The 24,511-nt window shown below is 46.9% G+C and overlaps 16 non-coding genes across 16 annotated transcripts; all 16 read right to left on the reverse strand.

The window, feature by feature from the left end:
* Positions 1–123: 123 nt before the first annotated feature.
* Positions 124–196, reverse strand: TRNAV-AAC (transfer RNA valine (anticodon AAC)). The gene has a single exon. It is a non-coding gene; the product is annotated as a tRNA-Val (tRNA).
* A 386-nt stretch (positions 197–582) lies between these two features.
* Positions 583–654, reverse strand: TRNAP-AGG (transfer RNA proline (anticodon AGG)). Its single transcript has one exon. It is a non-coding gene; the product is annotated as a tRNA-Pro (tRNA).
* A 441-nt stretch (positions 655–1,095) lies between these two features.
* On the reverse strand, positions 1,096–1,168 carry TRNAV-UAC (transfer RNA valine (anticodon UAC)). Its single transcript has one exon. It is a non-coding gene; the product is annotated as a tRNA-Val (tRNA).
* A 1,792-nt stretch (positions 1,169–2,960) lies between these two features.
* TRNAV-AAC (transfer RNA valine (anticodon AAC)) lies at positions 2,961–3,033 on the reverse strand. Its single transcript has one exon. It is a non-coding gene; the product is annotated as a tRNA-Val (tRNA).
* Positions 3,034–5,397: 2,364 nt separating this feature from the next.
* Positions 5,398–5,509, reverse strand: TRNAL-CAA (transfer RNA leucine (anticodon CAA)). Its single transcript has 2 exons — positions 5,472–5,509; positions 5,398–5,443 (listed from the first exon to the last, which is right to left on the reverse strand). It is a non-coding gene; the product is annotated as a tRNA-Leu (tRNA).
* Positions 5,510–5,797: 288 nt separating this feature from the next.
* Positions 5,798–5,870, reverse strand: TRNAV-AAC (transfer RNA valine (anticodon AAC)). Its single transcript has one exon. It is a non-coding gene; the product is annotated as a tRNA-Val (tRNA).
* Positions 5,871–8,611: 2,741 nt separating this feature from the next.
* On the reverse strand, positions 8,612–8,684 carry TRNAV-AAC (transfer RNA valine (anticodon AAC)). The gene has a single exon. It is a non-coding gene; the product is annotated as a tRNA-Val (tRNA).
* Positions 8,685–11,048: 2,364 nt separating this feature from the next.
* On the reverse strand, positions 11,049–11,160 carry TRNAL-CAA (transfer RNA leucine (anticodon CAA)). Its single transcript has 2 exons — positions 11,123–11,160; positions 11,049–11,094 (listed from the first exon to the last, which is right to left on the reverse strand). It is a non-coding gene; the product is annotated as a tRNA-Leu (tRNA).
* A 288-nt stretch (positions 11,161–11,448) lies between these two features.
* TRNAV-AAC (transfer RNA valine (anticodon AAC)) lies at positions 11,449–11,521 on the reverse strand. The gene has a single exon. It is a non-coding gene; the product is annotated as a tRNA-Val (tRNA).
* A 2,364-nt stretch (positions 11,522–13,885) lies between these two features.
* TRNAL-CAA (transfer RNA leucine (anticodon CAA)) lies at positions 13,886–13,997 on the reverse strand. Its single transcript has 2 exons — positions 13,960–13,997; positions 13,886–13,931 (listed from the first exon to the last, which is right to left on the reverse strand). It is a non-coding gene; the product is annotated as a tRNA-Leu (tRNA).
* A 288-nt stretch (positions 13,998–14,285) lies between these two features.
* On the reverse strand, positions 14,286–14,358 carry TRNAV-AAC (transfer RNA valine (anticodon AAC)). The gene has a single exon. It is a non-coding gene; the product is annotated as a tRNA-Val (tRNA).
* A 2,364-nt stretch (positions 14,359–16,722) lies between these two features.
* Positions 16,723–16,834, reverse strand: TRNAL-CAA (transfer RNA leucine (anticodon CAA)). Its single transcript has 2 exons — positions 16,797–16,834; positions 16,723–16,768 (listed from the first exon to the last, which is right to left on the reverse strand). It is a non-coding gene; the product is annotated as a tRNA-Leu (tRNA).
* Positions 16,835–19,559: 2,725 nt separating this feature from the next.
* TRNAL-CAA (transfer RNA leucine (anticodon CAA)) lies at positions 19,560–19,671 on the reverse strand. Its single transcript has 2 exons — positions 19,634–19,671; positions 19,560–19,605 (listed from the first exon to the last, which is right to left on the reverse strand). It is a non-coding gene; the product is annotated as a tRNA-Leu (tRNA).
* A 288-nt stretch (positions 19,672–19,959) lies between these two features.
* TRNAV-AAC (transfer RNA valine (anticodon AAC)) lies at positions 19,960–20,032 on the reverse strand. The gene has a single exon. It is a non-coding gene; the product is annotated as a tRNA-Val (tRNA).
* Positions 20,033–22,395: 2,363 nt separating this feature from the next.
* TRNAL-CAA (transfer RNA leucine (anticodon CAA)) lies at positions 22,396–22,507 on the reverse strand. Its single transcript has 2 exons — positions 22,470–22,507; positions 22,396–22,441 (listed from the first exon to the last, which is right to left on the reverse strand). It is a non-coding gene; the product is annotated as a tRNA-Leu (tRNA).
* Positions 22,508–22,795: 288 nt separating this feature from the next.
* On the reverse strand, positions 22,796–22,868 carry TRNAV-AAC (transfer RNA valine (anticodon AAC)). Its single transcript has one exon. It is a non-coding gene; the product is annotated as a tRNA-Val (tRNA).
* Between the last annotated feature and the right edge of the window lie 1,643 nt (positions 22,869–24,511).

The following is a 24,511-nucleotide window of genomic DNA, read 5'->3' on the forward strand; positions in this document are numbered from 1 at the left end:
TTTCGTCTTGCAAAAGTAAAGGAAGTTTCCCATGGCTCGCTGGGTTCAAGGACCGCCTCTTCTTAAGCTTGCATTGAGATAATAGGGTTTTAGAGGGTGCACATAAAAGCAGCTCATGCACAGTGTTTCTGCCCGGTCTCGAACCGGGGACCTTTCGCGTGTTAGGCGAACGTGATGACCACTGCACTACAGAAACTCACTTGCTGTGTTTTACTGTTAGAGCAAGGTTCCTCTCAAGGGTTCTCTCTACTTCTATTCTGCTGTATCAGCAGCCACTCAGAAAGCGAGGAGCAAGTGTGAAAACTGCAGAGATATCAGCCAACATACTTGCAATTAGGCGTATTAAAAATTGACTTATGCAGGCATCGACAGACAAATATCTGATGCCTAAATGCCAGCAAGTACAGCTTGGGAAAGCATCACCTGGGACACACACAGACTAAGCATGAAGGCAGAAAAAGCACGGTGATCCATGTTTCTTATGAGGTTCAAAATATTTTGTGCAACAATGCGGCGAGTGTAATGAGAAATAGTCAGGCATTGTGAGTTTTGAGTAGGATTCGTATGTTTACCTCTGAAAAAGGGCTCGTCCGGGATTTGAACCCGGGACCTCTCGCACCCTAAGCGAGAATCATACCCCTAGACCAACGAGCCGAGGCACACAAGAGTCGCCTTTCGCACCGGCTCCCTTGGTTATTGGCAGCGAGTTAGTGAATGCTTCACCCAAAGCAAGCAACTGCACATGCTGCTCTCTTCTGCAATATGGTTGCTGTCTTTTCCATGGCCGTCATCGAACAAGAAATGAAAATGCCTCTATCCTTCAGACATTTTGTTTGTTCTAGGTGTATGCTCTCGGTGAGGTCAATAAAACCATTTCTGCTCTCATGCCTTGCTTTCATGAAGTAGGCCCAACCTTCAGTACACAAGGACGTGCAAACGAATAGCGCAAACTATCGTCACTTCTCTTTTTGAGCTGTCACTGATACCCCTGGAGCACAGTACGTCACGCTGGTGAGGGATAGACAGCTTCCATTATCTCAGCTTTCCTATAAATTGAGAGAGTAAATGCAAACTGTGTGAAAAACAGAAAGCTGCTGTTTCTGCCCGGTCTCGAACCAGGGACCTTTCGCGTGTAAAGCGAACGTGATAACCACTACACTACAGAAACAGACACGCTTGCAGGAATCTTCTTGGCATGTAGTGGGCTGGAATGCACAGACCAAGGGCCAATGTCCATGAAGCTCAAAGTTGGACCCTCCTTACCCGATCTCTTTCTTTGGAAGAAAGGAACGAGGACCCCTTTTATTCCAAAAGGCGATTTTAAAACCATACCTGAAACCACACTAGAAAAACACTTAGCATTTAATTTTCCTACACTGATGGTCCACCCCAGAAAAGCAGTTGCAAAGAAGTCCGGCACTGAAATTCTATACGCCAAAAGTGGGAAATAGCGTAGAGGTAAAGGAACTTTCTCACCATACACGGCGTCTTATAGCATTGAAAAGAAGAAATGGCCCTATATAATAAGCAGCCTAAAAATAATTCCACAGCATGGGCTCGTCCGGGATTTGAATCCGGGACCTCTCGCACCCGAAGCGAGAATCATACCCCTAGACCAACGAGCCTGATTCCCCAGTCGGCATTTTAAGCAATTTCTGATGCGTCTTTCAGAAACAAAGCAGGGCTATTTGGCTGCTCTCTCTCTATGTGAACCACAAAAAGTCATGTTTTCTCTCAAGGTGTTGTTTTTTTCACTCTTGCAAGGAAGGGATCAGTCGATATCCTAGCTGCCAGAGAGCAGAAAAAAGGCGCTGATGAGAACTGTGGCACTTTCTGGCACTTGTACTCCTCTGCAAGTCCTGGACACTTGCCCCATAGACTTCCACCCCAGATGCAAGGGAGGGCCTGCCAATTCTTGCTCCTAAGACAGAGGCATTTGATTCTTGGATTCAAACACGCTCACTCAGCGCTCGATCAGGCTCGATCAGGCGAGATTTATATGAGTGGCTCGCAGGACTGAAACACTAACCTGGGAGCCCCAGGGTGGCTGAATTCTCAGGATGGCCATTTTTGGGCAAGTCACCTCCTTTCCTCCTGCCTCAATCTAGAATTGGCTGCAAATCACAAGATAGAGTTCAATGTCCGTGTGTACTGCCTACTCCCAGATACCTCTCTGTCTTCCTTATGTAAATTAAAATTCGCAAGGGGGGACCAATGACAATCTGCTCCTCCCACATAACCAGGAAGCCCTGTTGAACATGTCTGCCTGTGTTGTTGCAGGGACAGTGCCTTCTCCGCCCAAAAGGTGGCAGGAGAGCCTCACAACAAAGATGGGATCAACTGCTTAATGAGAAACCAGCACGGCAGTTTGTGTGATGGAGTGCAAATTTAACTGAAGGTGTGCCTGAGGTGTCCCTTCCAGGAATACATGGAATTGTGATTGAGGGCCCAGCCTGATCGTTGCTGGATTTCTCGTCATATGTTACAGGTCCGTGCAAAGATTGTGGTGTGTGGGAATGCACTGCAAAAAACAGGACGATTTAAGGGTGTAAAAGAAACCTGTCAGAAGTGGGATTTGAACCCACGCCTCCATGAGGCGACCAGAAGTCTCAGTTGCACTGAAGATCAAGCTCTCTTGAGTCTGGCGCCTTAGACCACTCGGCCATCCTGACAGCCCTGGGTGTGCACAGATCTGACTCTTCTGACTGCACCTGCCAATGTTTGCACTTACAACGTTCACAGCAATGTCACAAGTGTAAAGACCCCACAATACAACATGGCATGACAAAAAAAAAGCTAGGCACAAGAGCGACCACTGATGGATGCGGATTACTTTGTTTCGTCTTGCAAAAGTAAAGGAAGTGTCCCATGGATCGCTGGGTTCAAGGACCGCCTCTTCTTAAGCTTGCATTGAGATAATAAGGTTTTAGAGGGTGCACATAAAAGCAGCTCATGCACAGTGTTTCTGCCCGGTCTCGAACCGGGGACCTTTCGCGTGTTAGGCGAACGTGATGACCACTACACTACAGAAACTCACTTGCTGTGTTTTACTGTTAGAGCAAGGTTCCTCTCAAGGGTTCTCTCTACTTCTATTCTGCTGTATCAGCAGCCACTCAGAAAGCGAGGAACAAGTGTGAAAACTGCAGAGATATCAGCCAACATACTTGCAATTAGACGTATTAAAAATTGACTTATGCAGGCATCGACAGACAAATATCTGATGCCTAAATGCCAGCAAGTACAGCTTGGGAAAGCATCACCTGGGACACACACAAACTAAGCATGAAGGCAGAAAAAGCACGGTGATCCATGTTTCTTATGAGGTTCAAAATATTTTGTGCAACAATGCGGCGAGTGTAATGAGAAATAGTCAGGCATTGTGAGTTTTGAGTAGGATTCGTATGTTTACCTCTGAAAAAGGGCTCGTCCGGGATTTGAACCCGGGACCTCTCGCACCCTAATCGAGAATCATACCCCTAGACCAACGAGCCGAGGCACACAAGAGTCGCCTTTCACACCGGCTCCGGGGGTTATTGGCAGCGAGTTAGAGAATGCTTCACCCAAAGCAAGCAACTGCACATGCTGCTCTCTTCTGCAATATGGTTGCTGTCTTTTCCATGGCCGTCATCGAACAAGAAATGAAAATGCCTCTATCCTTCAGACATTTTGTTTGTTCTAGGTGTATGCTCTCGGTGAGGCCAATAAAACCATTTCTGCTCTCATGCCTTGCTTTCATGAAGTAGGCCCAACCTTCAGTACACAAGGACGTGCAAACGAATAGCGCAAACTATCGTCACTTCTCTTTTTGAGCTGTCACTGATACCCCTGGAGCACAGTACGTCACGCTGGTGAGGGATAGACAGCTTCCATTATCTCAGCTTTCCTATAAATTGAGAGAGTAAATGCAAACTGTGTGAAAAACAGAAAACTGCTCTTTCTGCCCGGTCTCGAACCAGGGACCTTTCGCGTGTAAAGCGAACGTGATAACCACTACACTACAGAAACAGACACGCTTGCAGGAATCTTCTTGGCATGTAGTGGGCTGGAATGCACAGACCAAGGGCCAATGTCCATGAAGCTCAAAGTTGGACCCTCCTTACCCGATCTCTTTCTTTGGAAGAAAGGAACGAGGACCCCTTTTATTCCAAAAGGCGATTTTAAAACCATACCTGAAACCACACTAGAAAAACACTTTGCATTTAATTTTCCTACACTGATGGTCCACCCCAGAAAAGCAGTTGCAAAGAAGTCCGGCACTGAAATTCTATACGCCAAAAGTGGGAAATAGCGTAGAGGGAAAGGAACTTTCTCACCATACACGGCGTCTTATAGCATTGAAAAGAAGAAATGGCCCTATATAATAAGAAGCCTAAAAATAATTCCACAGCATGGGCTCGTCCGGGATTTGAATCCGGGACCTCTCGCACCCGAAGCGAGAATCATACCCCTAGACCAACGAGCCTGATTTCCCAGTTGGCATTTTAAGCAATTTCTGATGCGTCTTTCAGAAACAAAGCAGGGCTATTTGGCTGCTCTCTCTCTATGTGAACCACAAAAAGTCATGTTTTCTCTCAAGGTGTTGTTTTTTTCACTCTTGCAAGGAAGGGATCAGTCGATATCCTAGCTGCCAGAGAGCAGAAAAACGGCGCTGATGAGAACTGTGGCACTTTCTGGCACTTGTACTCCTCTGCAAGTCCTGGACACTTGCCCCATAGACTTCCACCCCAGATGCAAGGGAGGGCCTGCCAATTCTTGCTCCTAAGACAGAGGCATTTGATTCTTGGATTCAAACACGCTCACTCAGCGCTCGATCAGGCTCGATCAGGCGAGATTTATATGAGTGGCTCGCAGGACTGAAACACTAACCTGGGAGCCCCAGGGTGGCTAAATTCCCAGGATGGCCATTTTTGGGCAAGTCACCTCCTTTCCTCCTGCCTCAATCTAGAATTGGCTGCAAATCACAAGATAGAGTTCAATGTCCGTGTGTACTGCCTACTCCCAGATACCTCTCTGTCTTCCTTATGTAAATTAAAATTCGCAAGGGGGGACCAATGACAATCTGCTCCTCCCACATAACCAGGAAGCCCTGTTGAACATGTCTGCCTGTGTTGTTGCAGGGACAGTGCCTTCTCCGCCCAAAAGGTGGCAGGAGAGCCTCACAACAAAGATGGGATCAACTGCTTAATGAGAAACCAGCACGGCAGTTTGTGTGATGGAGTGCAAATTTAACTGAAGGTGTGCCTGAGGTGTCCCTTCCAGGAATACATGGAATTGTGATTGAGGGCCCAGCCTGATCGTTGGTGGATTTCTCGTCATATGTTACAGGTCCGTGCAAAGATTGTGGTGTGTGGGAATGCACTGCAAAAAACAGGACGATTTAAGGGTGTAAAAGAAACCTGTCAGAAGTGGGATTTGAACCCACGCCTCCATGAGGAGACCAGAAGTCTCAGTTGCACTGAAGATCAAGCTCTCTTGAGTCTGGCGCCTTAGACCACTCGGCCATCCTGACAGCCCTGGGTGTGCACAGATCTGACTCTTCTGACTGCACCTGCCAATGTTTGCACTTACAACGTTCACAGCAATGTCACAAGTGTAAAGACCCCACAATACAACATGGCATGACAAAAAAAAAGCTAGGCACAAGAGCGACCACTGATGGATGCGGATTACTTTGTTTCGTCTTGCAAAAGTAAAGGAAGTTTCCCATGGCTCGCTGGGTTCAAGGACCGCCTCTTCTTAAGCTTGCATTGAGATAATAAGGTTTTAGAGGGTGCACATAAAAGCAGCTCATGCACAGTGTTTCTGCCCGGTCTCGAACCAGGGACCTTTCGCGTGTTAGGCGAACGTGATGACCACTACACTACAGAAACTCACTTGCTGTGTTTTACTGTTAGAGCAAGGTTCCTCTCAAGGGTTCTCTCTACTTCTATTCTGCTGTATCAGCAGCCACTCAGAAAGCGAGGAACAAGTGTGAAAACTGCAGAGATATCAGCCAACATACTTGCAATTAGACGTATTAAAAATTGACTTATGCAGGCATCGACAGACAAATATCTGATGCCTAAATGCCAGCAAGTACAGCTTGGGAAAGCATCACCTGGGACACACACAGACTAAGCATGAAGGCAGAAAAAGCACGGTGATCCATGTTTCTTATGAGGTTCAAAATATTTTGTGCAACAATGCGGCGAGTGTAATGAGAAATAGTCAGGCATTGTGAGTTTTGAGTAGGATTCGTATGTTTACCTCTGAAAAAGGGCTCGTCCAGGATTTGAACCCGGGACCTCTCACACCCTAATCGAGAATCATACCCCTAGACCAACGAGCCGAGGCACACAAGATTCGCCTTTCGCACCGGCTCTGGGGGTTATTGGCAGCGAGTTAGTGAATGCTTCACCCAAAGCAAGCAACTGCACATGCTGCTCTCTTCTGCAATATGGTTGCTGTCTTTTCCATGGCCGTCATCGAACAAGAAATGAAAATGCCTCTATCCTTCAGACATTTTGTTTGTTCTAGGTGTATGCTCTCGGTGAGGTCAATAAAACCATTTCTGCTCTCATGCCTTGCTTTCATGAAGTAGGCCCAACCTTCAGTACACAAGGACGTGCAAACGAATAGCGCAAACTATCGTCACTTCTCTTTTTGAGCTGTCACTGATACCCCTGGAGCACAGTACGTCACGCTGGTGAGGGATAGACAGCTTCCATTATCTCAGCTTTCCTATAAATTGAGAGAGTAAATGCAAACTGTGTGAAAAACAGAAAATTGCTCTTTCTGCCCGGTCTCGAACCAGGGACCTTTCGCGTGTAAAGCGAACGTGATAACCACTACACTACAGAAACAGACACGCTTGCAGGAATCTTCTTGGCATGTAGTGGGCTGGAATGCACAGACCAAGGGCCAATGTCCATGAAGCTCAAAGTTGGACCCTCCTTACCCGATCTCTTTCTTTGGAAGAAAGCAACGAGGACCCCTTTTATTCCAAAAGGCGATTTTAAAACCATACCTGAAACCACACTAGAAAAACACTTTGCATTTAATTTTCCTACACTGATGGTCCACCCCAGAAAAGCAGTTGCAAAGAAGTCCGGCACTGAAATTCTATACGCCAAAAGTGGGAAATAGCGTAGAGGGAAAGGAACTTTCTCACCATACACGGCGTCTTATAGCATTGAAAAGAAGAAATGGCCCTATATAATAAGAAGCCTAAAAATAATTCCACAGCATGGGCTCGTCCGGGATTTGAATCCGGGACCTCTCGCACCCGAAGCGAGAATCATACCCCTAGACCAACGAGCCTGATTCCCCAGTTGGCATTTTAAGCAATTTCTGATGCGTCTTTCAGAAACAAAGCAGGGCTATTTGGCTGCTCTCTCTCTATGTGAACCACAAAAAGTCATGTTTTCTCTCAAGGTGTTGTTTTTTTCACTCTTGCAAGGAAGGGATCAGTCGATATCCTAGCTGCCAGAGAGCAGAAAAAAGGCGCTGATGAGAACTGTGGCACTTTCTGGCACTTGTACTCCTCTGCAAGTCCTGGACACTTGCCCCATAGACTTCCACCCCAGATGCAAGGGAGGGCCTGCCAATTCTTGCTCCTAAGACAGAGGCATTTGATTCTTGGATTCAAACACGCTCACTCAGCGCTCGATCAGGCTCGATCAGGCGAGATTTATATGAGTGGCTCGCAGGACTGAAACACTAACCTGGGAGCCCCAGGGTGGCTAAATTCCCAGGATGGCCATTTTTGGGCAAGTCACCTCCTTTCCTCCTGCCTCAATCTAGAATTGGCTGCAAATCACAAGATAGAGTTCAATGTCCGTGTGTACTGCCTACTCCCAGATACCTCTCTGTCTTCCTTATGTAAATTAAAATTCGCAAGGGGGGACCAATGACAATCTGCTCCTCCCACATAACCAGGAAGCCCTGTTGAACATGTCTGCCTGTGTTTTTGCAGGGACAGTGCCTTCTCCGCCCAAAAGGTGGCAGGAAAGCCTCACAACAAAGATGGGATCAACTGCTTAATGAGAAACCAGCACGGCAGTTTGTGTGATGGAGTGCAAATTTAACTGAAGGTGTGCCTGAGGTGTCCCTTCCAGGAATACATGGAATTGTGATTGAGGGCCCAGCCTGATCGTTGCTGGATTTCTCGTCATATGTTACAGGTCCGTGCAAAGATTGTGGTGTGTGGGAATGCACTGCAAAAAACAGGACGATTTAAGGGTGTAAAAGAACCCACGCCTCCATGAGGCGACCAGAAGTCTCAGTTGCACTGAAGATCAAGCTCTCTTGAGTCTGGCGCCTTAGACCACTCGGCCATCCTGACAGCCCTGGGTGTGCACAGATCTGACTCTTCTGACTGCACCTGCCAATGTTTGCACTTACAACGTTCACAGCAATGTCACAAGTGTAAAGACCCCACAATACAACATGGCATGACAAAAAAAAAGCTAGGCACAAGAGCGACCACTGATGGATGCGGATTACTTTGTTTCGTCTTGCAAAAGTAAAGGAAGTTTCCCATGGCTCGCTGGGTTCAAGGACCGCCTCTTCTTAAGCTTGCATTGAGATAATAAGGTTTTAGAGGGTGCACATAAAAGCAGCTCATGCACAGTGTTTCTGCCCGGTCTCGAACCGGGGACCTTTCGCGTGTTAGGCGAACGTGATGACCACTACACTACAGAAACTCACTTGCTGTGTTTTACTGTTAGAGCAAGGTTCCTCTCAAGGGTTCTCTCTACTTCTATTCTGCTGTATCAGCAGCCACTCAGAAAGCGAGGAACAAGTGTGAAAACTGCAGAGATATCAGCCAACATACTTGCAATTAGACGTATTAAAAATTGACTTATGCAGGCATCGACAGACAAATATCTGATGCCTAAATGCCAGCAAGTACAGCTTGGGAAAGCATCACCTGGGACACACACAGACTAAGCATGAAGGCAGAAAAAGCACGGTGATCCATGTTTCTTATGAGGTTCAAAATATTTTGTGCAACAATGCGGCGAGTGTAATGAGAAATAGTCAGGCATTGTGAGTTTTGAGTAGGATTCGTATGTTTACCTCTGAAAAAGGGCTCGTCCGGGATTTGAACCCGGGACCTCTCACACCCTAATCGAGAATCATACCCCTAGACCAACGAGCCGAGGCACACAAGAGTCGCCTTTCGCACCGGCTCCGGGGGTTATTGGCAGCGAGTTAGTGAATGCTTCACCCAAAGCAAGCAACTGCACATGCTGCTCTCTTCTGCAATATGGTTGCTGTCTTTTCCATGGCCGTCATCGAACAAGAAATGAAAATGCCTCTATCCTTCAGACATTTTGTTTGTTCTAGGTGTATGCTCTCGGTGAGGTCAATAAAACCATTTCTGCTCTCATGCCTTGCTTTCATGAAGTAGGCCCAACCTTCAGTACACAAGGACGTGCAAACGAATAGCGCAAACTATCGTCACTTCTCTTTTTGAGCTGTCACTGATACCCCTGGAGCACAGTACGTCACGCTGGTGAGGGATAGACAGCTTCCATTATCTCAGCTTTCCTATAAATTGAGAGAGTAAATGCAAACTGTGTGAAAAACAGAAAACTGCTCTTTCTGCCCGGTCTCGAACCAGGGACCTTTCGCGTGTAAAGCGAACGTGATAACCACTACACTACAGAAACAGACACGCTTGCAGGAATCTTCTTGGCATGTAGTGGGCTGGAATGCACAGACCAAGGGCCAATGTCCATGAAGCTCAAAGTTGGACCCTCCTTACCCGATCTCTTTCTTTGGAAGAAAGGAACGAGGACCCCTTTTATTCCAAAAGGCGATTTTAAAACCATACCTGAAACCACACTAGAAAAACACTTTGCATTTAATTTTCCTACACTGATGGTCCACCCCAGAAAAGCAGTTGCAAAGAAGTCCGGCACTGAAATTCTATACGCCAAAAGTGGGAAATAGCGTAGAGGGAAAGGAACTTTCTCACCATACACGGCGTCTTATAGCATTGAAAAGAAGAAATGGCCCTATATAATAAGAAGCCTAAAAATAATTCCACAGCATGGGCTCGTCCGGGATTTGAATCCGGGACCTCTCGCACCCGAAGCGAGAATCATACCCCTAGACCAACGAGCCTGATTCCCCAGTTGGCATTTTAAGCAATTTCTGATGCGTCTTTCAGAAACAAAGCAGGGCTATTTGGCTGCTCTCTCTCTATGTGAACCACAAAAAGTCATGTTTTCTCTCAAGGTGTTGTTTTTTTCACTCTTGCAAGGAAGGGATCAGTCGATATCCTAGCTGCCAGAGAGCAGAAAAAAGGCGCTGATGAGAACTGTGGCACTTTCTGGCACTTGTACTCCTCTGCAAGTCCTGGACACTTGCCCCATAGACTTCCACCCCAGATGCAAGGGAGGGCCTGCCAATTCTTGCTCCTAAGACAGAGGCATTTGATTCTTGGATTCAAACACGCTCACTCAGCGCTCGATCAGGCTCGATCAGGCGAGATTTATATGAGTGGCTCGCAGGACTGAAACACTAACCTGGGAGCCCCAGGGTGGCTAAATTCCCAGGATGGCCATTTTTGGGCAAGTCACCTCCTTTCCTCCTGCCTCAATCTAGAATTGGCTGCAAATCACAAGATAGAGTTCAATGTCCGTGTGTACTGCCTACTCCCAGATACCTCTCTGTCTTCCTTATGTAAATTAAAATTCGCAAGGGGGGACCAATGACAATCTGCTCCTCCCACATAACCAGGAAGCCCTGTTGAACATGTCTGCCTGTGTTGTTGCAGGGACAGTGCCTTCTCCGCCCAAAAGGTGGCAGGAGAGCCTCACAACAAAGATGGGATCAACTGCTTAATGAGAAACCAGCACGGCAGTTTGTGTGATGGAGTGCAAATTTAACTGAAGGTGTGCCTGAGGTGTCCCTTCCAGGAATACATGGAATTGTGATTGAGGGCCCAGCCTGATCGTTGGTGGATTTCTCGTCATATGTTACAGGTCCGTGCAAAGATTGTGGTGTGTGGGAATGCACTGCAAAAAACAGGACGATTTAAGGGTGTAAAAGAAACCTGTCAGAAGTGGGATTTGAACCCACGCCTCCATGAGGAGACCAGAAGTCTCAGTTGCACTGAAGATCAAGCTCTTTTGAGTCTGGCGCCTTAGACCACTCGGCCATCCTGACAGCCCTGGGTGTGCACAGATCTGACTCTTCTGACTGCACCTGCCAATGTTTGCACTTACAACGTTCACAGCAATGTCACAAGTGTAAAGACCCCACAATACAACATGGCATGACAAAAAAAAAGCTAGGCACAAGAGCGACCACTGATGGATGCGGATTACTTTGTTTCGTCTTGCAAAAGTAAAGGAAGTTTCCCATGGCTCGCTGGGTTCAAGGACCGCCTCTTCTTAAGCTTGCATTGAGATAATAAGGTTTTAGAGGGTGCACATAAAAGCAGCTCATGCACAGTGTTTCTGCCCGGTCTCGAACCGGGGACCTTTCGCATGTTAGGCGAACGTGATGACCACTACACTACAGAAACTCACTTGCTGTGTTTTACTGTTAGAGCAAGGTTCCTCTCAAGGGTTCTCTCTACTTCTATTCTGCTGTATCAGCAGCCACTCAGAAAGCGAGGAACAAGTGTGAAAACTGCAGAGATATCAGCCAACATACTTGCAATTAGACGTATTAAAAATTGACTTATGCAGGCATCGACAGACAAATATCTGATGCCTAAATGCCAGCAAGTACAGCTTGGGAAAGCATCACCTGGGACACACACAGACTAAGCATGAAGGCAGAAAAAGCACGGTGATCCATGTTTCTTATGAGGTTCAAAATATTTTGTGCAACAATGCGGCGAGTGTAATGAGAAATAGTCAGGCATTGTCAGTTTTGAGTAGGATTCGTATGTTTACCTCTGAAAAAGGGCTCGTCCGGGATTTGAACCCGGGACCTCTCGCACCCTAATCGAGAATCATACCCCTAGACCAACGAGCCGAGGCACACAAGAGTCGCCTTTCGCACCGGCTCCGGGGGTTATTGGCAGCGAGTTAGTGAATGCTTCACCCAAAGCAAGCAACTGCACATGCTGCTCTCTTCTGCAATATGGTTGCTGTCTTTTCCATGGCCGTCATCGAACAAGAAATGAAAATGCCTCTATCCTTCAGACATTTTGTTTGTTCTAGGTGTATGCTCTCGGTGAGGTCAATAAAACCATTTCTGCTCTCATGCCTTGCTTTCATGAAGTAGGCCCAACCTTCAGTACACAAGGACGTGCAAACGAATAGCGCAAACTATCGTCACTTCTCTTTTTGAGCTGTCACTGATACCCCTGGAGCACAGTACGTCACGCTGGTGAGGGATAGACAGCTTCCATTATCTCAGCTTTCCTATAAATTGAGAGAGTAAATGCAAACTGTGTGAAAAACAGAAAACTGCTCTTTCTGCCCGGTCTCGAACCAGGGACCTTTCGCGTGTAAAGCGAACGTGATAACCACTACACTACAGAAACAGACACGCTTGCAGGAATCTTCTTGGCATGTAGTGGGCTGGAATGCACAGACCAAGGGCCAATGTCCATGAAGCTCAAAGTTGGACCCTCCTTACCCGATCTCTTTCTTTGGAAGAAAGGAACGAGGACCCCTTTTATTCCAAAAGGCGATTTTAAAACCATACCTGAAACCACACTAGAAAAACACTTTGCATTTAATTTTCCTACACTGATGGTCCACCCCAGAAAAGCAGTTGCAAAGAAGTCCGGCACTGAAATTCTATATGCCAAAAGTGGGAAATAGCGTAGAGGGAAAGGAACTTTCTCACCATACACGGCGTCTTATAGCATTGAAAAGAAGAAATGGCCCTATATAATAAGAAGCCTAAAAATAATTCCACAGCATGGGCTCGTCCGGGATTTGAATCCGGGACCTCTCGCACCCGAAGCGAGAATCATACCCCTAGACCAACGAGCCTGATTCCCCAGTTGGCATTTTAAGCAATTTCTGATGCGTCTTTCAGAAACAAAGCAGGGCTATTTGGCTGCTCTCTCTCTATGTGAACCACAAAAAGTCATGTTTTCTCTCAAGGTGTTGTTTTTTTCACTCTTGCAAGGAAGGGATCAGTCGATATCCTAGCTGCCAGAGAGCAGAAAAAAGGCGCTGATGAGAACTGTGGCACTTTCTGGCACTTGTACTCCTCTGCAAGTCCTGGACACTTGCCCCATAGACTTCCACCCCAGATGCAAGGGAGGGCCTGCCAATTCTTGCTCCTAAGACAGAGGCATTTGATTCTTGGATTCAAACACGCTCACTCAGCGCTCGATCAGGCTCGATCAGGCGAGATTTATATGAGTGGCTCGCAGGACTGAAACACTAACCTGGGAGCCCCAGGGTGGCTAAATTCCCAGGATGGCCATTTTTGGGCAAGTCACCTCCTTTCCTCCTGCCTCAATCTAGAATTGGCTGCAAATCACAAGATAGAGTTCAATGTCCGTGTGTACTGCCTACTCCCAGATACCTCTCTGTCTTCCTTATGTAAATTAAAATTCGCAAGGGGGGACCAATGACAATCTGCTCCTCCCACATAACCAGGAAGCCCTGTTGAACATGTCTGCCTGTGTTTTTGCAGGGACAGTGCCTTCTCCGCCCAAAAGGTGGCAGGAAAGCCTCACAACAAAGATGGGATCAACTGCTTAATGAGAAACCAGCACGGCAGTTTGTGTGATGGAGTGCAAATTTAACTGAAGGTGTGCCTGAGGTGTCCCTTCCAGGAATACATGGAATTGTGATTGAGGGCCCAGCCTGATCGTTGCTGGATTTCTCGTCATATGTTACAGGTCCGTGCAAAGATTGTGGTGTGTGGGAATGCACTGCAAAAAACAGGACGATTTAAGGGTGTAAAAGAAACCTGTCAGAAGTGGGATTTGAACCCACGCCTCCATGAGGAGACCAGAAGTCTCAGTTGCACTGAAGATCAAGCTCTCTTGAGTCTGGCGCCTTAGACCACTCGGCCATCCTGACAGCCCTGGGTGTGCACAGATCTGACTCTTCTGACTGCACCTGCCAATGTTTGCACTTACAACGTTCACAGCAATGTCACAAGTGTAAAGACCCCACAATACAACATGGCATGACAAAAAAAAAGCTAGGCACAAGAGCGACCACTGATGGATGCGGATTACTTTGTTTCGTCTTGCAAAAGTAAAGGAAGTTTCCCATGGCTCGCTGGGTTCAAGGACCGCCTCTTCTTAAGCTTGCATTGAGATAATAAGGTTTTAGAGGGTGCACATAAAAGCAGCTCATGCACAGTGTTTCTGCCCGGTCTCGAACCGGGGACCTTTCGCATGTTAGGCGAACGTGATGACCACTACACTACAGAAACTCACTTGCTGTGTTTTACTGTTAGAGCAAGGTTCCTCTCAAGGGTTCTCTCTACTTCTATTCTGCTGTATCAGCAGCCACTCAGAAAGCGAGGAACAAGTGTGAAAACTGCAGAGATATCAGCCAACATACTTGCAATTAGACGTATTAAAAATTGACTTATGCAGGCATCGACAGACAAATATCTGATGCCTAAATGCCAGCAAGTACAGCTTGGGAAAGCATCACCTGGGACACACACAGACTAAGCATGAAGGCAGAAAAAGCACGGTGATCCATGTTTCTTATGAGGTTCAAAATATTTTGTGCAACAATGCGGCGAGTGTAATGAGAAATAGTCAGGCATTGTCAGTTTTGAGTAGGATTCGTATGTTTACCTCTGAAAAAGGGCTCGTCCGGGATTTGAACCCGGGACCTCTCGCACCCTAATCGAGAATCATACCCCTAGACCAACGAGCCGAGGAACACAAGAGTCGCCTTTCGCGCCGGCTCCGGGGGTTATTGGCAGCGAGTTAGTGAATGCTTCACCCAAAGCAAGCAACTGCACATGCTGCTCTCTTCTGCAATATGGTTGCTGTCTTTTCCATGGCCGTCATCGAACAAGAAATGAAAATGCCTCTATCCTTCAGACATTTTGTTTGTTCTAGGTGTATGCTCTCGGTGAGGTCAATAAAACCATTTCTGCTCTCATGCCTTGCTTTCATGAAGTAGGCCCAACCTTCAGTACACAAGGACGTGCAAACGAATAGCGCAAACTATCGTCACTTCTCTTTTTGAGCTGTCACTGATACCCCTGGAGCACAGTACATCACGCTGGTGAGGGATAGACAGCTTCCATTATCTCAGCTTTCCTATAAATTGAGAGAGTAAATGCAAACTGTGTGAAAAACAGAAAACTGCTCTTTCTGCCCGGTCTCGAACCAGGGACCTTTCGCGTGTAAAGCGAACGTGATAACCACTACACTACAGAAACAGACACGCTTGCAGGAATCTTCTTGGCATGTAGTGGGCTGGAATGCACAGACCAAGGGCCAATGTCCATGAAGCTCAAAGTTGGACCCTCCTTACCCGATCTCTTTCTTTGGAAGAAAGGAACGAGGACCCCTTTTATTCCAAAAGGCGATTTTAAAACCATACCTGAAACCACACTAGAAAAACACTTTGCATTTAATTTTCCTACACTGATGGTCCACCCCAGAAAAGCAGTTGCAAAGAAGTCCGGCACTGAAATTCTATACGCCAAAAGTGGGAAATAGCGTAGAGGGAAAGGAACTTTCTCACCATACACGGCGTCTTATAGCATTGAAAAGAAGAAATGGCCCTATATAATAAGCAGCCTAAAAATAATTCCACAGCATGGGCTCGTCCGGGATTTGAATCCGGGACCTCTCGCACCCGAAGCGAGAATCATACCCCTAGACCAACGAGCCTGATTCCCCAGTCGGCATTTTAAGCAATTTCTGATGCGTCTTTCAGAAACAAAGCAGGGCTATTTGGCTGCTCTCTCTCTATGTGAACCACAAAAAGTCATGTTTTCTCTCAAGGTGTTGTTTTTTTCACTCTTGCAAGGAAGGGATCAGTCGATATCCTAGCTGCCAGAGAGCAGAAAAAAGGCGCTGAGGAGAACTGTGGCACTTTCTGGCACTTGTACTCCTCTGCAAGTCCTGGACACTTGCCCCATAGACTTCCACCCCAGATGCAAGGGAGGGCCTGCCAATTCTTGCTCCTAAGACAGAGGCATTTGATTCTTGGATTCAAACACGCTCACTCAGCGCTCGATCAGGCTCGATCAGGCGAGATTTATATGAGTGGCTCGCAGGACTGAAACACTAACCTGGGAGCCCCAGGGTGGCTGAATTCCCAGGATGGCCATTTTTGGGCAAGTCACCTCCTTTCCTCCTGCCTCAATCTAGAATTGGCTGCAAATCACAAGATAGAGTTCAATGTCCGTGTGTACTGCCTACTCCCAGATACCTCTCTGTCTTCCTTATGTAAATTAAAATTCGCAAGGGGGGACCAATGACAATCTGCTCCTCCCACATAACCAGGAAGCCCTGTTGAACATGTCTGCCTGTGTTGTTGCAGGGACAGTGCCTTCTCCGCCCAAAAGGTGGCAGGAGAGCCTCACAATAAAGATGGGATCAACTGCTTAATGAGAAACCAGCACGGCAGTTTGTGTGATGGAGTGCAAATTTAACTGAAGGTGTGCCTGAGGTGTCCCTTCCAGGAATACATGGAATTGTGATTGAGGGCCCAGCCTGATCGTTGCTGGATTTCTCGTCATATGTTACAGGTCCGTGCAAAGATTGTGGTGTGTGGGAATGCACTGCAAAAAACAGGACGATTTAAGGGTGTAAAAGAAACCTGTCAGAAGTGGGATTTGAACCCACGCCTCCATGAGGAGACCAGAAGTCTCAGTTGCACTGAAGATCAAGCTCTCTTGAGTCTGGCGCCTTAGACCACTCGGCCATCCTGACAGCCCTGGGTATGCACAGATCTGACTCTTCTGACTGCACCTGCCAATGTTTGCACTTACAACGTTTACAGCAATGTCACAAGTGTAAAGACCCCACAATACAACATGGCATGACAAAAAAAAAGCTAGGCACAAGAGCGACCACTGATGGATGCGGATTACTTTGTTTCGTCTTGCAAAAGTAAAGGAAGTTTCCCATGGCTCGCTGGGTTCAAGGACCGCCTCTTCTTAAGCTTGCATTGAGATAATAAGGTTTTAGAGGGTGCACATAAAAGCAGCTCATGCACAGTGTTTCTGCCCGGTCTCAAACCGGGGACCTTACGCGTGTTAGGCGAAAGTGATGACCACTACACTACAGAAACTCACTTGCTGTGTTTTACTGTTAGAGCAAGGTTCCTCTCAAGGGTTCTCTCTACTTCTATTCTGCTGTATCAGCAGCCACTCAGAAAGCGAGGAACAAGTGTGAAAACTGCAGAGATATCAGCCAACATACTTGCAATTAGACGTATTAAAAATTGACTTATGCAGGCATCGACAGACAAATATCTGATGCCTAAATGCCAGCAAGTACAGCTTGGGAAAGCATCACCTGGGACACACACAGACTAAGCATGAAGGCAGAAAAAGCACGGTGATCCATGTTTCTTATGAGGTTCAAAATATTTTGTGCAACAATGCGGCGAGTGTAATGAGAAATAGTCAGGCATTGTGAGTTTTGAGTAGGATTCGTATGTTTACCTCTGAAAAAGGGCTCGTCCGGGATTTGAACCCGGGACCTCTCGCACCCTAATCGAGAATCATACCCCTAGACCAACGAGCCGAGGCACACAAGAGTCGCCTTTCGCACCGGCTCCGGGGGTTATTGGCAGCGAGTTAGTGAATGCTTCACCCAAAGCAAGCAACTGAACATGCTGCTCTCTTCTGCAATATGGTTGCTGTCTTTTCCATGGCCGTCATCGAACAAGAAATGAAAATGCCTCTATCCTTCAGACATTTTGTTTGTTCTAGGTGTATGCTCTCGGTGAGGTCAATAAAACCATTTCTGCTCTCATGCCTTGCTTTCATGAAGTAGGCCCAACCTTCAGTACACAAGGACGTGCAAACGAATAGCGCAAACTATCGTCACTTCTCTTTTTGAGCTGTCACTGATACCCCTGGAGCACAGTACGTCACGCTGGTGAGGGATAGACAGCTTCCATTATCTCAGCTTTCCTATAAATTGAGAGAGTAAATGCAAACTGTGTGAAAAACAGAAAACTGCTCTTTCTGCCCGGTCTCGAACCAGGGACCTTTCGCGTGTAAAGCGAACGTGATAACCACTACACTATAGAAACAGACACGCTTGCAGGAATCTTCTTGGCATGTAGTGGGCTGGAATGCACAGACCAAGGGCCAATGTCCATGAAGCTCAAAGTTGGACCCTCCTTACCCGATCTCTTTCTTTGGAAGAAAGGAACGAGGACCCCTTTTATTCCAAAAGGCGATTTTAAAACCATACCTGAAACCACACTAGAAAAACACTTTGCATTTAATTTTCCTACACTGATGGTCCACCCCAGAAAAGCAGTTGCAAAGAAGTCCGGCACTGAAATTCTATACGCCAAAAGTGGGAAATAGCGTAGAGGGAAAGGAACTTTCTCACCATACACGGCGTCTTATAGCATTGAAAAGAAGAAATGGCCCTATATAATAAGAAGCCTAAAAATAATTCCACAGCATGGGCTCGTCCGGGATTTGAATCCGGGACCTCTCGCACCCGAAGCGAGAATCATACCCCTAGACCAACGAGCCTGATTCCCCAGTTGGCATTTTAAGCAATTTCTGATGCGTCTTTCAGAAACAAAGCAGGGCTATTTGGCTGCTCTCTCTCTATGTGAACCACAAAAAGTCATGTTTTCTCTCAAGGTGTTGTTTTTTTCACTCTTGCAAGGAAGGGATCAGTCGATATCCTAGCTGCCAGAGAGCAGAAAAAAGGCGCTGATGAGAACTGTGGCACTTTCTGGCACTTGTACTCCTCTGCAAGTCCTGGACACTTGCCCCATAGACTTCCACCCCAGATGCAAGGGAGGGCCTGCCAATTCTTGCTCCTAAGACAGAGGCATTTGATTCTTGGATTCAAACACGCTCACTCAGCGCTCGATCAGGCTCGATCAGGCGAGATTTATATGAGTGGCTCGCAGGACTGAAACACTAACCTGGGAGCCCCAGGGTGGCTAAATTCCCAGGATGGCCATTTTTGGGCAAGTCACCTCCTTTCCTCCTGCCTCAATCTAGAATTGGCTGCAAATCACAAGATAGAGTTCAATGTCCGTGTGTACTGCCTACTCCCAGATACCTCTCTGTCTTCCTTATGTAAATTAAAATTCGCAAGGGGGGACCAATGACAATCTGCTCCTCCCACATAACCAGGAAGCCCTGTTGAACATGTCTGCCTGTGTTGTTGCAGGGACAGTGCCTTCTCCGCCCAAAAGGTGGCAGGAGAGCCTCACAACAAAGATGGGATCAACTGCTTAATGAGAAACCAGCACGGCAGTTTGTGTGATGGAGTGCAAATTTAACTGAAGGTGTGCCTGAGGTGTCCCTTCCAGGAATACATGGAATTGTGATTGAGGGCCCAGCCTGATCGTTGGTGGATTTCTCGTCATATGTTACAGGTCCGTGCAAAGATTGTGGTGTGTGGGAATGCACTGCAAAAAACAGGACGATTTAAGGGTGTAAAAGAAACCTGTCAGAAGTGGGATTTGAACCCACGCCTCCATGAGGAGACCAGAAGTCTCAGTTGCACTGAAGATCAAGCTCTCTTGAGTCTGGCGCCTTAGACCACTCGGCCATCCTGACAGCCCTGGGTGTGCACAGATCTGACTCTTCTGACTGCACCTGCCAATGTTTGCACTTACAACGTTCACAGCAATGTCACAAGTGTAAAGACCCCACAATACAACATGGCATGACAAAAAAAAAGCTAGGCACAAGAGCGACCACTGATGGATGCGGATTACTTTGTTTCGTCTTGCAAAAGTAAAGGAAGTTTCCCATGGCTCGCTGGGTTCAAGGACCGCCTCTTCTTAAGCTTGCATTGAGATAATAAGGTTTTAGAGGGTGCACATAAAAGCAGCTCATGCACAGTGTTTCTGCCCGGTCTCGAACCGGGGACCTTTCGCGTGTTAGGCGAACGTGATGACCACTACACTACAGAAACTCACTTGCTGTGTTTTACTGTTGAGCAAGGTTCCTCTCAAGGGTTCTCTCTACTTCTATTCTGCTGTATCAGCAGCCACTCAGAAAGCGAGGAACAAGTGTGAAAACTGCAGAGATATCAGCCAACATACTTGCAATTAGACATATTAAAAATTGACTTATGCAGGCATCGACAGACAAATATCTGATGCCTAAATGCCAGCAAGTACAGCTTGGGAAAGCATCACCTGGGACACACACAGACTAAGCATGAAGGCAGAAAAAGCACGGTGATCCATGTTTCTTATGAGGTTCAAAATATTTTGTGCAACAATGCGGCGAGTGTAATGAGAAATAGTCAGGCATTGTCAGTTTTGAGTAGGATTCGTATGTTTACCTCTGAAAAAGGGCTCGTCCGGGATTTGAACCCGGGACCTCTCGCACCCTAATCGAGAATCATACCCCTAGACCAACGAGCCGAGGCACACAAGAGTCGCCTTTCGCACCGGCTCCGGGGGTTATTGGCAGCGAGTTAGTGAATGCTTCACCCAAAGCAAGCAACTGCACATGCTGCTCTCTTCTGCAATATGGTTGCTGTCTTTTCCATGGCCGTCATCGAACAAGAAATGAAAATGCCTCTATCCTTCAGACATTTTGTTTGTTCTAGGTGTATGCTCTCGGTGAGGTCAATAAAACCATTTCTGCTCTCATGCCTTGCTTTCATGAAGTAGGCCCAACCTTCAGTACACAAGGATGTGCAAACGAATAGCGCAAACTATCGTCACTTCTCTTTTTGAGCTGTCACTGATACCCCTGGAGCACAGTACATCACGCTGGTGAGGGATAGACAGCTTCCATTATCTCAGCTTTCCTATAAATTGAGAGAGTAAATGCAAACTGTGTGAAAAACAGAAAACTGCTCTTTCTGCCCGGTCTCGAACCAGGGACCTTTCGCGTGTAAAGCAAACGTGATAACCACTACACTGCAGAAACAGACACGCTTGCAGGAATCTTCTTGGCATGTAGTGGGCTGGAATGCACAGACCAAGGGCCAATGTCCATGAAGCTCAAAGTTGGACCCTCCTTACCCGATCTCTTTCTTTGGAAGAAAGGAACGAGGACCCCTTTTATTCCAAAAGGCGATTTTAAAACCATACCTGAAACCACACTAGAAAAACACTTTGCATTTAATTTTCCTACACTGATGGTCCACCCCAGAAAAGCAGTTGCAAAGAAGTCCGGCACTGAAATTCTATACGCCAAAAGTGGGAAATAGCGTAGAGGGAAAGGAACTTTCTCACCATACACGGCGTCTTATAGCATTGAAAAGAAGAAATGGCCCTATATAATAAGCAGCCTAAAAATAATTCCACAGCATGGGCTCGTCCGGGATTTGAATCCGGGACCTCTCGCACCCGAAGCGAGAATCATACCCCTAGACCAACGAGCCTGATTCCCCAGTCGGCATTTTAAGCAATTTCTGATGCGTCTTTCAGAAACAAAGCAGGGCTATTTGGCTGCTCTCTCTCTATGTGAACCACAAAAAGTCATGTTTTCTCTCAAGGTGTTGTTTTTTTCACTCTTGCAAGGAAGGGATCAGTCGATATCCTAGCTGCCAGAGAGCAGAAAAAAGGCGCTGAGGAGAACTGTGGCACTTTCTGGCACTTGTACTCCTCTGCAAGTCCTGGACACTTGCCCCATAGACTTCCACCCCAGATGCAAGGGAGGGCCTGCCAATTCTTGCTCCTAAGACAGAGGCATTTGATTCTTGGATTCAAACACGCTCACTCAGCGCTCGATCAGGCTCGATCAGGCGAGATTTATATGAGTGGCTCGCAGGACTGAAACACTAACCTGGGAGCCCCAGGGTGGCTAAATTCCCAGGATGGCCATTTTTGGGCAAGTCACCTCCTTTCCTCCTGCCTCAATCTAGAATTGGCTGCAAATCACAAGATAGAGTTCAATGTCCGTGTGTACTGCCTACTCCCAGATACCTCTCTGTCTTCCTTATGTAAATTAAAATTCGCAAGGGGGGACCAATGACAATCTGCTCCTCCCACATAACCAGGAAGCCCTGTTGAACATGTCTGCCTGTGTTTTTGCAGGGACAGTGCCTTCTCCGCCCAAAAGGTGGCAGGAAAGCCTCACAACAAAGATGGGATCAACTGCTTAATGAGAAACCAGCACGGCAGTTTGTGTGATGGAGTGCAAATTTAACTGAAGGTGTGCCTGAGGTGTCCCTTCCAGGAATACATGGAATTGTGATTGAGGGCCCAGCCTGATCGTTGCTGGATTTCTCGTCATATGTTACAGGTCCGTGCAAAGATTGTGGTGTGTGGGAATGCACTGCAAAAAACAGGACGATTTAAGGGTGTAAAAGAAACCTGTCAGAAGTGGGATTTGAACCCACGCCTCCATGAGGAGACCAGAAGTCTCAGTTGCACTGAAGATCAAGCTCTCTTGAGTCTGGCGCCTTAGACCACTCGGCCATCCTGACAGCCCTGGGTGTGCACAGATCTGACTCTTCTGACTGCACCTGCCAATGTTTGCACTTACAACGTTCACAGCAATGTCACAAGTGTAAAGACCCCACAATACAACATGGCATGACAAAAAAAAAGCTAGGCACAAGAGCGACCACTGATGGATGCGGATTACTTTGTTTCGTCTTGCAAAAGTAAAGGAAGTTTCCCATGGCTCGCTGGGTTCAAGGACCGCCTCTTCTTAAGCTTGCATTGAGATAATAAGGTTTTAGAGGGTGCACATAAAAGCAGCTCATGCACAGTGTTTCTGCCCGGTCTCGAACCGGGGACCTTTCGCATGTTAGGCGAACGTGATGACCACTACACTACAGAAACTCACTTGCTGTGTTTTACTGTTAGAGCAAGGTTCCTCTCAAGGGTTCTCTCTACTTCTATTCTGCTGTATCAGCAGCCACTCAGAAAGCGAGGAACAAGTGTGAAAACTGCAGAGATATCAGCCAACATACTTGCAATTAGACGTATTAAAAATTGACTTATGCAGGCATCGACAGACAAATATCTGATGCCTAAATGCCAGCAAGTACAGCTTGGGAAAGCATCACCTGGGACACACACAGACTAAGCATGAAGGCAGAAAAAGCACGGTGATCCATGTTTCTTATGAGGTTCAAAATATTTTGTGCAACAATGCGGCGAGTGTAATGAGAAATAGTCAGGCATTGTCAGTTTTGAGTAGGATTCGTATGTTTACCTCTGAAAAAGGGCTCGTCCGGGATTTGAACCCGGGACCTCTCGCACCCTAATCGAGAATCATACCCCTAGACCAACGAGCCGAGGAACACAAGAGTCGCCTTTCGCGCCGGCTCCGGGGGTTATTGGCAGCGAGTTAGTGAATGCTTCACCCAAAGCAAGCAACTGCACATGCTGCTCTCTTCTGCAATATGGTTGCTGTCTTTTCCATGGCCGTCATCGAACAAGAAATGAAAATGCCTCTATCCTTCAGACATTTTGTTTGTTCTAGGTGTATGCTCTCGGTGAGGTCAATAAAACCATTTCTGCTCTCATGCCTTGCTTTCATGAAGTAGGCCCAACCTTCAGTACACAAGGACGTGCAAACGAATAGCGCAAACTATCGTCACTTCTCTTTTTGAGCTGTCACTGATACCCCTGGAGCACAGTACATCACGCTGGTGAGGGATAGACAGCTTCCATTATCTCAGCTTTCCTATAAATTGAGAGAGTAAATGCAAACTGTGTGAAAAACAGAAAACTGCTCTTTCTGCCCGGTCTCGAACCAGGGACCTTTCGCGTGTAAAGCGAACGTGATAACCACTACACTACAGAAACAGACACGCTTGCAGGAATCTTCTTGGCATGTAGTGGGCTGGAATGCACAGACCAAGGGCCAATGTCCATGAAGCTCAAAGTTGGACCCTCCTTACCCGATCTCTTTCTTTGGAAGAAAGGAACGAGGACCCCTTTTATTCCAAAAGGCGATTTTAAAACCATACCTGAAACCACACTAGAAAAACACTTTGCATTTAATTTTCCTACACTGATGGTCCACCCCAGAAAAGCAGTTGCAAAGAAGTCCGGCACTGAAATTCTATACGCCAAAAGTGGGAAATAGCGTAGAGGGAAAGGAACTTTCTCACCATACACGGCGTCTTATAGCATTGAAAAGAAGAAATGGCCCTATATAATAAGCAGCCTAAAAATAATTCCACAGCATGGGCTCGTCCGGGATTTGAATCCGGGACCTCTCGCACCCGAAGCGAGAATCATACCCCTAGACCAACGAGCCTGATTCCCCAGTCGGCATTTTAAGCAATTTCTGATGCGTCTTTCAGAAACAAAGCAGGGCTATTTGGCTGCTCTCTCTCTATGTGAACCACAAAAAGTCATGTTTTCTCTCAAGGTGTTGTTTTTTTCACTCTTGCAAGGAAGGGATCAGTCGATATCCTAGCTGCCAGAGAGCAGAAAAAAGGCGCTGAGGAGAACTGTGGCACTTTCTGGCA

The sequence above is a fragment of the Triturus cristatus genome, chromosome 10 (genome assembly GCF_964204655.1).
Source record: "Triturus cristatus chromosome 10, aTriCri1.1, whole genome shotgun sequence".
Taxonomy (NCBI): domain Eukaryota; kingdom Metazoa; phylum Chordata; class Amphibia; order Caudata; family Salamandridae; genus Triturus; species Triturus cristatus.